The sequence below is a fragment of the Mya arenaria genome, chromosome 12 (genome assembly GCF_026914265.1).
Source record: "Mya arenaria isolate MELC-2E11 chromosome 12, ASM2691426v1".
NCBI classification, from domain to species: domain Eukaryota; kingdom Metazoa; phylum Mollusca; class Bivalvia; order Myida; family Myidae; genus Mya; species Mya arenaria.
In genome coordinates this window covers 45,072,981-45,088,659 of record NC_069133.1, presented here as the reverse complement: position 1 = coordinate 45,088,659, position 15,679 = coordinate 45,072,981, and the positions used below count along the sequence as shown (strand labels likewise).

At 32.8% G+C, this 15,679-nt stretch overlaps 1 protein-coding gene and 1 long non-coding RNA gene across 4 annotated transcripts in view; one reads left to right on the top strand and one right to left on the bottom strand.

Moving 5' to 3' along the window:
• LOC128210392 (protein mono-ADP-ribosyltransferase PARP12-like) overlaps window positions 1-10,460 on the bottom strand; it is a 37,426-nt gene extending 26,966 nt beyond the window's left edge. Inside the window, exon 1 of the mRNA XM_052914733.1 lies at window positions 10,360-10,460. The gene's annotated coding sequence lies outside the window, so the exon portion shown is untranslated. The remainder of the gene's footprint in view (window positions 1-10,359) is intronic.
• Window positions 329-7,380, top strand: LOC128210395 (uncharacterized). 3 transcript variants are annotated; one of them, XR_008257157.1, is made up of 4 exons: window positions 329-589; window positions 3,630-3,712; window positions 4,039-4,162; window positions 5,758-7,380. It is a non-coding gene; the product is annotated as an uncharacterized LOC128210395 (long non-coding RNA). The 3 variants fall into 3 exon arrangements; XR_008257156.1 differs by having other exon boundaries at window positions 3,630-3,741; XR_008257158.1 differs by lacking the exon at window positions 329-589 and adding an exon at window positions 601-636 and having other exon boundaries at window positions 3,630-3,741.
• Window positions 10,461-15,679: the final 5,219 nt, after the last annotated feature.

Here is a 15,679-nt window from a genome sequence, read left to right as displayed (position 1 = left end):
ATCAAAAGATTTTTTGAATAATTGTCCTGAGATTCTTTACAGAATATTTTTTTTTGGGGGGGGATCCCACCCCCTTTCTGGATCCGCTAGTGTGGGTTACTCCCGTAAAATGAACTGAATTTAATTTAATTGGTGCAAAGCTCTAATAAAAATTTGTGTATTCAATTAAATTCATAAAATTAATTAATGTAAACAAACCATTTGCAACTATCCCTGAATAACTTTTAACTGATAGTGATTATTTTCATTTGCATGATAACTAAGAAAATATAAAATAACACTAGAGTGTCCTGTATGGTATCCCGATATAGTCAATACTTACAACTTACATGTGCAGGAATCAGGAAGGAGTTCCATTCTACCAACTTAATACCATTCTTATTTGTCGTCTTCTTAACCGGATGCTTGAATTTTTGTAAACAAACCCAATGAACCCTGCATCGTTCCACTAGACTTTCTCGCTTAATATTTACGCTCGGTTGTGCCTGTATCGAAGAAAATGAAGACCAGTCCAAAACATTGCGTCATTTAGTATTTAGCACGCGCTAGAGTGATTCAAAACATCGAATTTGACCGACACTGAACAGAGGTAAATGGCTATTTTCTTTGAAAATATAACACTTTCTAGTTCAAAAGGTAATTGAATTTATGTAGATACGTAAACAATTGACAGTTTAACGAGTATATTTTATTGATATAACGAGGTACTACTTAAAGTTGCACTCTCACATGTATTTTGACAACTTTGTTATTATATTTATTTTTGTCTTGGAGTTTGAATGAGCCAGTTTCTGTGTAAATATACTGGTGCAAATAAGTGATATAAGCCTGCTGACAAAAGATCAGATCGCAGATTTACATATTCCGTTAAAAAAATTGTTTTATGGCTAAAAGTGCTACTAACAGTTGGAAGAAAAATGCATAAAACATCATTTTCTTAAAGCTGCACTCTCACAGATTGAACATTTTGGCAACTTTTTAATGTTTTGTCTTGGAATGTACTAATTTTGGCGAAAATCTATGGAAAGCAGTTATATAAGAATGCTGACAAATATAGATCGCAGATTTTTATGTATACCAGTTCAAAAATTGATGTTTTGTTCATTTTTCTAAAACGTTTATTAACGGTTTTAGCCATAAAACATTAATTTTCAAACGGAAATATGAAAATCTATGATCTGGTTTTTCGTAAGCAATCCTATATCATTGGTTTGCAGATATTTATACAAAAATTTGCTCTTTCCAAGACAAAAAATAAAAAAGTTGTAAAAATGGTATATATCTGTGAGAGTGAAGCTTTAACTTAGATATATATGCAATCCAATGTTTTTTTAAGCAGTCTTGTGTCACTGTTTTTCTTGCACTTATGCATTAATTGGCTTGTATAAAGACAAAAAATAAAACAGTTGTCAAAACATTTAATCTGTTAAAGTGCAATGTTTATTTAAATATACTTGATGCTTGCCTCAATCATTGCCGCTGACAGATCATCAGATGACAGCACCAACATCCAACAATGCAGCGATATTTTTAAAGTCTCTTTCACATCATTCTGTATCCTAATATTTTAATTTATTTAAGATAGTTGCTTATCAAGATGTTGAATGCATATTTTACAGCCTTTTAGGCTTTAGAGTGTATTCAATGTCATTTTCAGACAGAAATATCTTGATCGAAGCTAGGAACAAGCTCACAACTGGCATTAGTGAGTCATGCCTGTCAAAACTAATTTTGGGGTACATGCATGTGTCTTTTAAAGTAGAACAGTATACATCAACTTTACAATGTACTAAATACATTGCATTCATACTTTAGTTATTTATGTATTCATGTACATTGTAAAGTTATTGTAGATGTAGATCGTGTCGATGAGAACCAGCCGTTCAGTTAGCTCAGTTGGTTACAGCGCCATGATAGTGTTCCAGCAGTTGTTGTTGGTTCAAGCTCCACACTGGGGCACTTCTCCTCCCAGGTTTACTTAAATGGTGGCAGCGGTACATGGCAGGAGTGCCTCCGTCAGCTTTAAACTACAGTCGAAACTCGATGGCTCGATATTCTAGGGACCAGCCAAAATACTTCGAGCCTCGAGAATATCGAGCCAAGCGGGATTGCTTACAGAATGTTATTTTTTTATTATTCGTTACAAAAAGTCTTGTTTACCTCGTTTGTTATTGGCTATGCTATCTCCGCAAGAGAAGAGTATTAATTGGACATAGTTACACGTCGTAAAGTTCGTAACATCACTTATTCGATACTTAGAAAATATTATTTGATTGTTTTTATTAATTATAAAAATTATGCGAAAACAACAAACAAGTAATTTTAAACAGTGGGTAACAAAAACATAGCTTATTAGTTATATCAGGATGCATTGAAATTTATACATGTATAACAATTAGGGAAAGAACTTAGATAAAGTGATGGCATGTTTATTCAAACTGTTAAGTCATTCAAATTTGATAATAATTATAATAAATTGAATTAATTTTTATCGATTAGCACCGTGTGCTAAATGAAGCCAACAAAACAAATCAAGGTGTGAGGTTCTTACCTGAACCTGCGAAAATGACATCGACCCAAGCAAACAAAATTGTGAAATTCTTACTTGGAACCGCGAAATGACTTCGAGCGTGGAGAAATATCGACCCTGAGACAATATATCGAGCCATCCGATCAAATTTTATATGAACAAAGAGTTAAACAAAATCAGTTCTTTTAATCTGGTTCAAGCCAACGAGGATATCGAGCCATGAGATATCGAGCCAACGAGTTTCGACTGTAATATATATATAAAGGGTTAATGGAGAGGAGTGGAGTGTATTGTGTGTCACTGTCAGTGTGTAAGAACCAGCCGCTCCGATGTGGAAATACTTGTACCATAAGTCATGGTTTTTAAGTTTATTGTTTAAAGTTCCATTTTCTAGTTGTTTTGACCTTAAAGGTGCACTCTCACAGATTGAACGTTTTGACAATTTTTTTGTCTTGGAATGAGGCAATTTTTGCGAAAATCCATGGAAACCAGTTATTTAAGACAGCTGACAAAAAATTAGATAGCAGATTTTTATATTTAAGTTTAAAAAGTAATGTTTTATGCATTTTTCTTAAACCATTAGTAACGGTTTAAGCCATAAAACATTATTTTTCGAACGGAAATATGGAAATCTACGATCTGATTTTTTGGCAGCAATCATATATCATTGGTTTGCAGATATTTATGCAAAAAATTTCTCTTTCCAAGACAAAAAATAAAAAAGTTGTAAAAATGGTATATCTGTGAGAGTGCAGCTTTAAATTTTATGATTTAATGACAACTGCCTTGAAATAGATACCTGATTTAAGCATTATGCCAATGTTTATAAATTTCTATTATATTTTACTGTGAAATAGTGTAAATATATACATATAATTGTTTGTGTTAGTTTAAATTTGCTTGATTTATCATTAACCTAATTATATATTATTTCATTTTTTTTGTATTAACCCAATATTATGTCATATAATATATCTATGGGAATATAATACCAAGGTAAACACATGTATACAAATCACTTATTATTATGTATAGATAGTTTTTATTTCCATGTAACTCATTTGCCTACATACATTTTGGAAAATGTGGTCCATTACAGATAAAACCCAGATGTATACATGGCCTGGATTTCCATATTATGCTGCCCAGAATAAAAGACGATGCAGTCCAGATAAAAACATTGTATGGCTCAATAATCTTTACCAAACTTGGTAAAAAAACCTTTGTCATAATATGAGAAATCCCTGTTTTTTTGTTAATTATGATCATTCACAGTATATGCAATTCACCAAGCAACACAAGACTTAATGTCCACTTGACACATTTCTAGTATATTTGGCTTGTACATAAACATCACTTTTTCATAAGAGAATAAATCTCATGTAGGACATTTAGATTGCTCTAGAAATAATTGCCAAGATGTTTTGCATTTGAATCATGTTTAAAGCATACCCAACATTATTTGCATTTATTGTGTTCATGATTGTGTTGTATTCTTCCTTTTTAAGATGCATCAGATGAAGTCTTTGACTATCTAGAAAGGGATTTTGTAAGCTAGTACTGGACATGAAGACAGTCACTTGGAAATGATGATTGTGCAACAGCGGTTAAACATATGCAATACATCATATGGTAATTTCTTTTCACCTCAATGAATATTTAAGTGACCTACCCACAAATAAAGTGATTCTCTAATAGTTCCAATTTCCACTTTGATTTTGTGATCTGGTATTCTTCATTACTACTACCCGTAACTGGTATCTAAAAATAACATTATAATATTCATCAATAATATCATAAGACCATGTGAATATTCAGTAATTTATATATGTAATCAATTTGTTTTTGTGTATGTGGTGTTTATATGTTGGAGTTTGTACCGTAGTTCATTGTCAGTGATTTTTTTATTGTGAAAAACTCCATTTTCCCCAAAATTAAAAAAAAATTACATTACATTCCGGATTAAAATAGCAATGAATTTCTTGAAATATAAACAAAATCTTGACAAGTCTTACTCTTTCACAGCATAAGGTATGCATGAAAAAGTTAAAAAATGTATATTTGCCATTATATAAGCAATTTTGGCCTGATTTTGTATTTTTCCCAAAGTTGACTTTTTACCGAATTTGCGAGGTACATTGTACAGGCAGTAAAAAGAATTCATAAAAAAATCACTGATTGTTGTTAAGTGTTTTTTTTTATGAATGTTGTTCAAGTTTCGTCCTTGGGGTCAAAGTTGTCCCAACCAGAGTTCCCCTGTTACTGATAGACTTCTAGAACAAAAATTGATACACATTCAAATCAGGCAATGACTTCTGCAGTAATGTATGAATTCCTTAGAAACTGATGTCTAAACTAAAAGGTATTTAGTTTCAAAGATTATGAAACAAGTTGTTACAACAATATTATAATCACCTTTTGGCAGGATGTTAAGCAAGGTTTTGCCTTGTTGAGGAAATCGTAGACCTCGTAGTACCCTTAAGGAACCCACTTGTCTGACTTAGTGACTACAATCCAAACTCACAATGTCTTCCTTAACAACCACTTTATAAGCAACCAATGATATCCTTATCAAATACTTCATTTACAGCAGCCAATGACTTCCATAAAAAAATGAAGACTTCCTAAACAATCCTTGGCTTCTTTATCAACCAATGATTGCCTTAGCAACTACCTTCATACATAGCAACAAATGAATTCCCATTCAACCAATGATTTCCTTAGCATCCAATTCTTTCCAACGCATCCATTAACTACCTTGATAGGCACCAATGCCTTATTTAGCAACCACTTTTTTCCTGAGCAACAGCCAACATCCATAGCAACCAATTACTTCCTTAGTAATCATTTACTTCCATAGCAACATTCTGGTTCATTACCGTAACATCCATTGACCATGGGAACAACCAGCTTACCATACTTCTCATTTCTGTTAACAAAGAGCAGCCTTCTTTGAGGAGTCCTTATCAACCATCAAATAACACAGCAACCACTAACCTGCTAAGCAAATAGCAACACCTTTCATAACCAGTTGTTACCTGACTGACTTGTTCATGGTCATTTTAATCAGGTGATCAATTAAGGGCCATGCTGGCCCTTTTGTTTTGAATGTACATTTCCTTAGCTTATTTGTTTAATTCAGCAAATGTATAAACATAGTGTACAATTCTGGATACTTTCAAGTTTTGTCATTATTACATATTATCAATGTTTTAATTTTGAAACAGGTGACCAGACAGGGAGGAAACTAGGGAAATGGTTATCCACCAACAGCCCAAGTGCTTGGTTGATAAGAGGAGCCACAGCATTAAACATTACTGCACAAAGTGGTGTGCTTTGCTAACACTTATGATTGTGATTTGATAAAAAAGCAATGAATGAACGCTCATTATTCGTAACTATAACTAAAACATTGATGTCAAAAGTTGTCAATTTTCAACATATATAGTATTTGAGATCCTGATCTATAGTTGTGTGCAATGGATTATCAAAGAAAAACAAAAGAGTGGGCAACAAAATGAATAGCATAATGCACCAGTCAATTGTAACCACATCCCGCCCCCAGGTCCGGGGACTTTTGGTCCAGCCTACCCCAGGTTAAATTCCCTGAACTGATCCTGAACTAAAATCCCTGCCAAATTCCCCCATATCCAACATACCATAGGTAAGACAAAACCACCGCATTCACACCCAGTATACCCCCGGACGGGGGTGGTGGTGGTCACAATTGACATGTGCATTACCCACTACCCATTTACACCAGTAATTCATAATTATATTTGATAGACATGCCTCTTGTCAAAGGTTTTGAAGGGTATGAATGTCAGAACTACCTGCCTATGGCCTTTCAAGATTTTATAACATTGTTAAACTAAAGAAATTATTATTAAGTTTATACTAGATCTTTGTTAAGAGTGACCCCTTTGATAATTCTGGAGAAAAACTATTAGGATTAGGTTCTGTATTTGTCCATAATTTGTCATATGACATGTAAGCAGGAGTTCATTCCTTCAAAGAATTGTGAATCTTATATAATTATGTATTTGACATCTTATGAATTTTATCACACTTTAACCTAGAGGCAGTTCAAATAAATACTGCTATGATTGAACCAATACTGAATAAGGGCAAGAATTCCAAACAAGACAGTATACATCTAGTATCATGTTTGTCTGATAATTTTGAAATCATAGTGATTAAATCTAAAAGGATGTTAAAGCTGCACTGTCACTGATTAAGAGTTTTCACATTTGCTTTGAAAAAAATAATTAAAATAGTCTGACTTTTGCATGAATGCCTTCAATCCAGTTATATAAGATAACTCTCAATGAAACAGAATTCAATTGTCTGAAAAACTGCCAAAATTTTCATTTCTTCTCAAGCATTACTAACCATTAAACATAGAGTTTTAAATGGTAATAGGAAAAACTGTGATCTTGTATGCAGTCTCATATAACTGTTATCAGACATGTGCACAAAAATTTTTCATTCCAAGTTAAAAATAATAAAAATTCATATATCTGTGAGAGTGCAGCATTAACAATGATGGTATTTCCAACTGTGTATAATAATGCAACAACAATTTACCTTCTACTAGCACATTGAATTACAAGTTCTGCTTTTTCAAAGAAAACGGGCATATGGGAAGTACCATCACTTCCAGCGATATTTTTGTTGTAGCTTTTTTTTATAAGAGACATTGGCAAAAACTGTTCATAGATTGTGTTTTAAGGTGTATGTTTTATAGACAGTACTCCAATTCTCTTTAATATATAATATATGTTTGTTTCATTTAAGGCTTTTGTGTGTTTTAGGGCTGTTTCAGACCATTCCTGATATCGTATTTTCTTGTTAATGTTATTATATTGTTGACTAACATAAGCTTACAAGCAAATTAACAGGCAGAATAGATAAAGAAAAGATGAGCATGTAGTCTTGTTTTGCATACAGAAGTAAGGGGCTTAGCTAGCCCTTTATATGTGGATTCATAATTGCTAGGTGGGTCTCGGGGCATGCCCCCTCAGAATATTTTGAAAAACATGGTGCATTCTGGGCGTTTTGAGGTGCTTTATTTTGTACTGGAAAATAATAATGACATTTAAAGGATCATGTAGTCAAGTACGCATACTGCAACTTTGGCTGATTTTTTTATGTTTTTATCAGAATCATGTGGATTCATCCGCATGCTAGTGTTATATGCAGCTTCACGCCTGGTATCTCAGACAGACATTTTTAGGCTTATGTAGATGTTTGCAAGGCAAGGCTTGGCAAACCAAAGCGCCTGTCTCATTATATTGGTTACAAAGTGCTTTTGCATGTTGTTTGCAATTGTGTATTTTGCGCGACTGGTAAATATCTGCAATATAAAAACTTAAAATTCATTGATGCCTAGGTGACCAAATTTCAAATTTTTTCATTTCATTTGTCAAACATTGTGCCCCAAAAGCACATTTCACATAAGTATGTAGTTTCTTTACTTAAGGTCTATTATACTGTAATATAAAATATATTTAAAAACAGTAATTCTGGTAATTTTATTGCAAAATTTGACAAAGTAATTGGCAAAATGCAGAAATTTTCATTTTTTTCTAACAAATTTACCTAAAAATCATATTTTACAAAATACATAGTTTGTATATTTCAAGTATCTTATAATGTTATATAATATCTGTTTTAAAAAGTTATTTTGGTAATTTTATTGCAAAATTTGGCAGAGTTGATGCTAAGTCCAGAAATTCTCATTTTCATTTAACTTTTAAAACATTTTGCACAAAAATTATATTTTGTACAATGTGATTGTATTATACTTATAGTATATTAAATGTGGTGTCTGATATAACACAAAACCAACAAAAAAAAATCTAAGCATTTTTCTCCCATTTTTCATTTTCACTGGACAAAGAATAAATAGAGGTGATGAGGTGTTGAAACTCTGCTTCAACACCTCTCTATTCAAATTGAGAATAGTGCACGTCACCACCATGTATATAGACTATAACAGGGGTTCAAATCTACAGATAGAGAATAGTCCACGCTACCACAATGTATATAGACTATAACAGAGGAGTTGAAGTAAAGTTTCAAAATCTAAATTGCATAGAGAACAGAGGTGTTGAAGCACTGCTTCAACACCTCTGAGAATGAATAGAGTATAGTGCACGCTTCCACAATGTATATAGACTATAACAGAGGAGTTGAAGTAAATCTTCAAAATCTCTGGCTGTATACATTGTATAGAGAACAGGGGTGTTGAAGCACTGCTTCAACACCTCTTGACAATGAATAGAGTATAGTGCACGCTTCCACAATGTATATAGACTATAACAGAGGAGTTGAAGTAAATCTTCAAAATCTCTGGCTGTATACATTGTATAGAGAACAGGGGTGTTGAAGCACTGCTTCAACACCTCTTGACAATGAATAGAGTATAGTGCACGCTTCCACAATGTATATAGACTATAACAGAGGAGTTGAAGTAAATCTTCAAAGTCTCTGGCTGTATACATTGTATAGAGAACAGGGGTGTTGAAGCACTGCTTCAACACCTCTTGACAATGAATAGAGTATAGTGCACGCTTCCACAATGTCTATAGACTATAACAGAGGAGTTGAAGTAAATCTTCAAAATCTCTGGCTGTATACATTGTATAGAGAACAGGGGTGTTGAAGCACTCAACACCTCTGAAAATGAATAGAATATAGTGCACAGTATATACTGGTATAGAATATAACGCCAATGTACGTACTGTCACGGTATATCGTCCATATCCATATAGTGTATAGGTCTATGCACTGCGTTGACATCTAAGATCTCAATCTCAACTTGGTCTAAGCATTCTAGATATAATATTTTTTTCTAGATTCAAATAATTCACTGTTCGAGGATGATATAGGTGTTTGTCCTAGCGAAACGGTTTCTTACGTAGATGTAAAAGGACTTTTTTTAAAGAAAAATGAGTAACTGTATCTGACTTATACGACGATTAGTGTACGTATTGCATATATATCAGTGATCATATAAATACATTAAAATTAAATAAATGTAGATTTATTAATAGGTGAATATAAATATTATTTTCGAAAGGTAAACAGAAGATTATTTTCATGGCCTTTCTAAATACAATGTATCAGCTAGTGGGATAAATGTAATTTTCTATGTTTGAATGCAATGAATTAGTAGAAAATTGATTTCCCTTTGTATCGATGAATATCTCCGTCAGGTGTCGCAAGTTAAATAGGTGCACGAGGTTTTCGTGCAAATCTCAGTTTAGGCTCATTCAGCTTTGGGCAGCCGATGAACACGAACGTAAATTTTAAGATTTTGTTGTTGCATTTTGAAATGGTTGAACATGATAAAACGAAGGTATAGAAAGTATGTGTTTTCATGTTAAAGTATTATAAAATACATGCAGTGTTTATATGAAATATTTATGATAAATATTTATTTTTGTTAAATGTACATCTATTAGTCGGTTGCCCGAGTGCTATATACAAATTACAAATTAGTAATTGAATTTGGTTGTTTGTCATTATTTCGGAGATAGTAAATGGAAATGGAACTCGAAATTCTCGTGCACGGTCTGCTTACAACCGTAAGAAGACACTTTTCAATAGCTGTGCTGGGGGTATAGTCGTATTAGAATATTTACAAACCTATTTCAGTTTAATATAGTTAAACAAAGTGTTAAAATGTCTGATAAATTGTGATTTAAAATAATGCCTGCAAATGTTCTTTCTATACGATATACTACATTTACTGTAAACACTGTTCTTTCTTGATTCTGAATAGCTATAACATATACATATTTTACAAACAAAAATATACTGACCTACTAAATAATGTGTTCACTTAGTATATCCTTTTCACATATATACAAGCCAAACTACTTAAAACCGTCTCTTTGTAATGTTATAAACCCTGTTTTGTTCCCGTTACAAGTGTATGTAAACAGTGAATCATTTTCAGAAAATGTGCATGTAGTATAGTTTCGATATCGCTTCCGTAACAATACGTATGATAACCTACTTCAAACTCATCGATTGCCTATACACAGCCATTTACCAATAGCAGTATTCATGTATAGATATTTACAATAAATACTTAAAGGGGGATTGAAAAGTACGTTATATTTGAAATGGTATTATTTAAACTGATTTCTGATTCTGATTCATGATTACTAAAAACGTACCTAGTATGAAATATGTACACTGTATAAAACATTAAGTAGCATTAGCAGATGTCTAAAATAATAGACGTGTTATACGGTATTCTCCCTCTTCCTAACGTCTAATCGGGTTTGTGCAAAAACAGGAGGGGGGGGGGGGGGTGAAAAATATTGAAATTGTATTAAGAGAAGTATTTTATGTCTAAAATAGATAATACAGGTTTATATTTATATTTTACCATGTAAGTTCAAAGATATTTAGCACATTGAAATGGTATTAAGAGAAGTATTATATGTCTAAAATAGATAATACAGGTTTATATTTATATTTTACCATGTAAGTGCAAAGATATTTAGCACAAAACAAGTATTAAATGCATTAACACACAGAATTTACCTTTCAAAGAAAACGAAACTTGACTGACACAGACAAGAATTATGCCAAGCGTAACAACTCGACCATCTTCGGCAAGCTTCAAGATAAACCTCGTAAGTACAACCGTAACAACTCGGCCATGGCCGAAGTGTTCCGATTGTTGTTAAACTGTAAACCGCAGCCTTGCAGGTGCCCTTCATGTATTTATCGTTATGTTTTGACAGAATGAAATGAAAAAAATACAAAAACATAAAACTAACAATGATGTGCTTGGTATTTATTTTTTTGTGTACGGACCTAGCATTTTAAGGTAATATTTCTTGTTTAAATGATATTTTAGATGCAATATGCTTTAACCCTGAATCCCGATCGGAATAACTACCCACTTTTGACAGAAAACAATTTGTACGCGAATGATTTGCCATATCAAAAATCGTAAAAAAAATCCTTAAATGGACAATTATTTGGACAACAATAGCTGTAGATCTACTTATAGTTTTTTTTTAAAGTTATTCTTGTAAAGTGTTATTATTTTTGCAATAAGGCAATTATAATTGTTACTTTCTTAAAACTATGTCTGTATGCTGTTGGTGCTGCTTATCTCTAAATGTGTTGTATTTACCTGATCTCACTTTGCGAACATGTACAGGGTCATTGAAAATTACGTTGTCTTTCAATTTTAAATGGTATTATAAACCTTTAAAGCTGCACTTTCACAGATTTACCGTTTTGAATTTTTTTTTGTTTATCTTTATGTCTAGGAATGAGCCAATGTTTGCGTGAATATATAAAAATATGCATAAAACATCATTTTTTTAACCAAAGTAAGATAACCCGCATACTGAATTTTTGTCAGCAGTCTTATATCACCGGTTTCCACGCATTTTCTTAAAAAATGGATCGTTTCAAGACAAAGAAAAAGATATCAAAACGGTTGATTTAGTGAACGTGATTATAACCTGTAAAAATGTCAGCTATTTTCCATTGCTTATTTGATTTAAATTTGATTTATTTTCTTTGTTTATTTTCCTGTATAGCAAGACAGCGCCTGTATTTGAATAGGACTTGAAAGTTAAAGATACCTCATAAATGCTTGAATTAGGATTTTTTTTACATAAAACATTGTTTGTATATCAATAAAATATCGAGCAAATATCGGATTTAAGCGTGTCTCATTGATATAGAATAAAAACAAAATATAAAATAATTCATTCCCTTTAAATTTGCATTAGTATTAACAATATGACTTAATGTATCCGATGTATTTGATGTCTATGTTTGATACCTGTAGACCTCATACTAGTTTCGCATCAGTTGGAAGACGTTTATGCATTAAGAAAAAAATAAAAAATAAAGTAATATAAGGATCAGTTTTTTTGCATAGAAGGGTCCGATTTCGGTTGAAATAAGGAGCCAAGGTACTTTTGGACATTGGTTTTATATATAAGATACCAGGAGGAAATACCCTTTAAAATGATAGCAATTTTATATATCGAGTCACTAGCCATCTACTTATGCAACAGTAATGTAACAGTATTGTTTCAATGCATAAAATACGATAGTTGAAAAAAACACACACGAAAAAACTATTATCTTTGAAACCTAACTCTCGCTAGTTCTGGCATATTTTGAGTGGTTGCGCTTCAATTTGTGCATAATATATTACACAAGTGTAGCAAAGTGGTTTTAATAAGAACGATAACTCTGGTGAAAAGAGAAAGTTGGTTTAACAGGCAAAATCTCCCTTTGATTAGGATTGTTGTACGGTAAGTAGTCCATTTGGAGCTCCTCGGCCATTTTTATCGAAAACAACCTCGGATGTATATGGACGGTTTACATACTCAAAAAGAGGTACGTTTAAGTCCGCTGCAAATAGATCGCGTAGTAATTTTATTTAGCAGTTAAACTTTATGACTTAACTCTTGGAGATCTTAATTATGTTTGAAGTAATATACTTCACTGACAATCAATTTAAACTTAGACGATAAATACAATTCTAAAACACTACATTTCATAAATGATATAATAAAAAAAAATACTTCAACTGATGTACCGGCATACATCCGAGGTTGTTTTCGATAAAAATGGCCGAGCAGTTCCGAATGTAAGTAGTCATGTGATCACTGGTTTTCATAGTGTGCAAAATTTAAATCGTTGAGTCAGACATGTTTTACTCTTTTTATGGCTTTAAGTGATAATTCTTACACAATGGTCAGTATTTCTTTGCATTTGTTGTCTTTTGTGTTTGTATGGTTTTGTAATATTTTGGAATGATCAATTCTCCAATCAGCTGTATTTATTTAGTTCTGATACATAATTACGTGACAGGTCTACTTTTTTATTCGGATTGAAATGACAGTTCTAGGGAGCTCTATTTTAGTCTATTTCCATAACTATTACATGTGTGTTTAGTGTACAGAGAGAGAGAGAGAGAGAGAGAGAGGGAGAGAGAGAGAGAGAGTGAGAGAGATATTTTTATTCATATGATTATGATTGTTAATTTTTATCTTTTCAGAACGTTCTTCTTGGAATTATTTAAGCATTGTTGACGTTTTATGAATATTAGCTGAATACAGAGAGTTTATGGACATTAGTGTGTTGTTAAGTTTACTCAAGGATTATCCATAATGGTGATGGTACTAAGGACAATATCGAGACCCACTCTCAATTATAAGGACACTATTTATTTAAATAAAGGAAAATATAGAAGGTTACACAAGAATGTTTTCTAGCATCGTGCAAACACATTTTTAAAAATAGTATTCATTGTGGAGTAACATTTCCAAAACTTGCCAAATACATTTTTATATATAACGTCTAAGAATGCAGATGCCACGTGGTCTGCCATTTTGCTATCAAAACCGCGAGCTAACTGACAAATAGGAAAGCTAGACGGTTAATTTGTAATAAAAAGCAGACGTTTCCCACTCTGCTCAGTGCAAATTATTTCAATATGGAGAACATTTATTGCAAGTCATTTCAAAACCTTTCAAGATATGAAGCGTACACAAAATGTGACTTTGACCTTGAATCAAGCGGGTTGTAACATGCGCTCTATATATATATAAGTTATAAGTTACTCCAAAATTCTTTATGCGATTCAAGAGATATCGAGCGGACACAAAATAAAGACTGATGACCTTTGACCACAAAGTGTGGCACTGACCTTTAATCGGGCTAGGTGTGACACGCGCTCTGGACATCGTCTTAAAAATGGTTAAAAGTTGTGGGTAGTAATTTAAAACTCCTTTTAGCGGTAAAAGAGATATGGAGCGGACACGAAAATAGATATATACGACAATTGACCCTGAGGTGTGACCTTAACCTTGAACCAAGTATGTTTGACCATGGCTCAGTGTGACATTGACATTAAACCGAGCCGGGTGAAACATCCGCGATGAAATTACCTCAGTGTGGAGAACATTTGTGGCAAATTATTTCAATCCTTCCAGCAGTTCAGGAGATATGGAGCGGACACGATTTGCGAAGGACAGACAGACAGACAGACAGACGTACAGACATAATGCCTGAGCAAGTCTTCCAATTAATGGTGGGGGCATGAAAGAACATACGTTTTAATGACTTTATTCGTAAATATAATGATAGGATGAAAACGTATCAGCCTTGAAATCTGCACTGTTTATTACATTTGGGTTTTAATGAGTCGTGAATTTGCACTTCCTTGACGTTATTAACGGGTCAAGATTAATCTCGTCTTGCAAGAGTATCTGAATCACAGTAGATGCAGTAGATGCATAAAGAGAAAAGACAACATGTGTATCTTTTTGAATTAATTCATAGGTTTGCGAAGGGAAAAGGGGTCAATCTGATGAAATTATTTTAAACCAAGGTTTGGATTGTTTTGTAACGTTTCAAAGGTCGTTTGAATAGCCAAATATCAGTGTTAAGGTAAATCGAAATCAGAGGCATGGTTACCACGATTATTTAACTGTTCTTTTACTTCTCATACGCATCTGATTTTAATCATTTAAAATCATACAGAATACTACCTACATTTTAAGGGAAAGAAATTGCAGATCTAGGCAATCACTAAGTACTAGACTTAACCATTAAGAATTTCACCTTTTGCTGGTGTTTTAAGGTCCGCCTACTGCCACTGATCCGATACACACACCCTGCGTCAGATTTTGCGTTGTCAATATAACCAATGGGGTTGTTTTGTAAGTCAAATGACCCGAAGTAATTTCTTAATGATTAAGAAGGACTCGTATGCTATGCTTACTCCGTCCATCCTTATTCATGAAGAATTTACTTCATGTCATCTACCTTTTACTTTTAAATTTTCTTTATAAAGAACTTAAAATAAAATGACCTAAATAAACACCATGTTATGTTGTAACAACGGGAAAGAACTATGCTATGCGCGGTTATACTCAACTATATAGCATATAGCCTATTTTCCTTACTAGTACAGTTCGTGAGCTGTTTCTTTTTCCGATCTAGCCTTATACTTCAATACCTAAAAGTTGAATTACAATGTTACAATCCTTTTAAACCTATGAATTCGTTTAAGAAAAAAAGAAAAACCAGCCATAACAATATCATTGATAAAGTTAACGTTTTTCTACTTCAGTTTAGCCTTTCAAT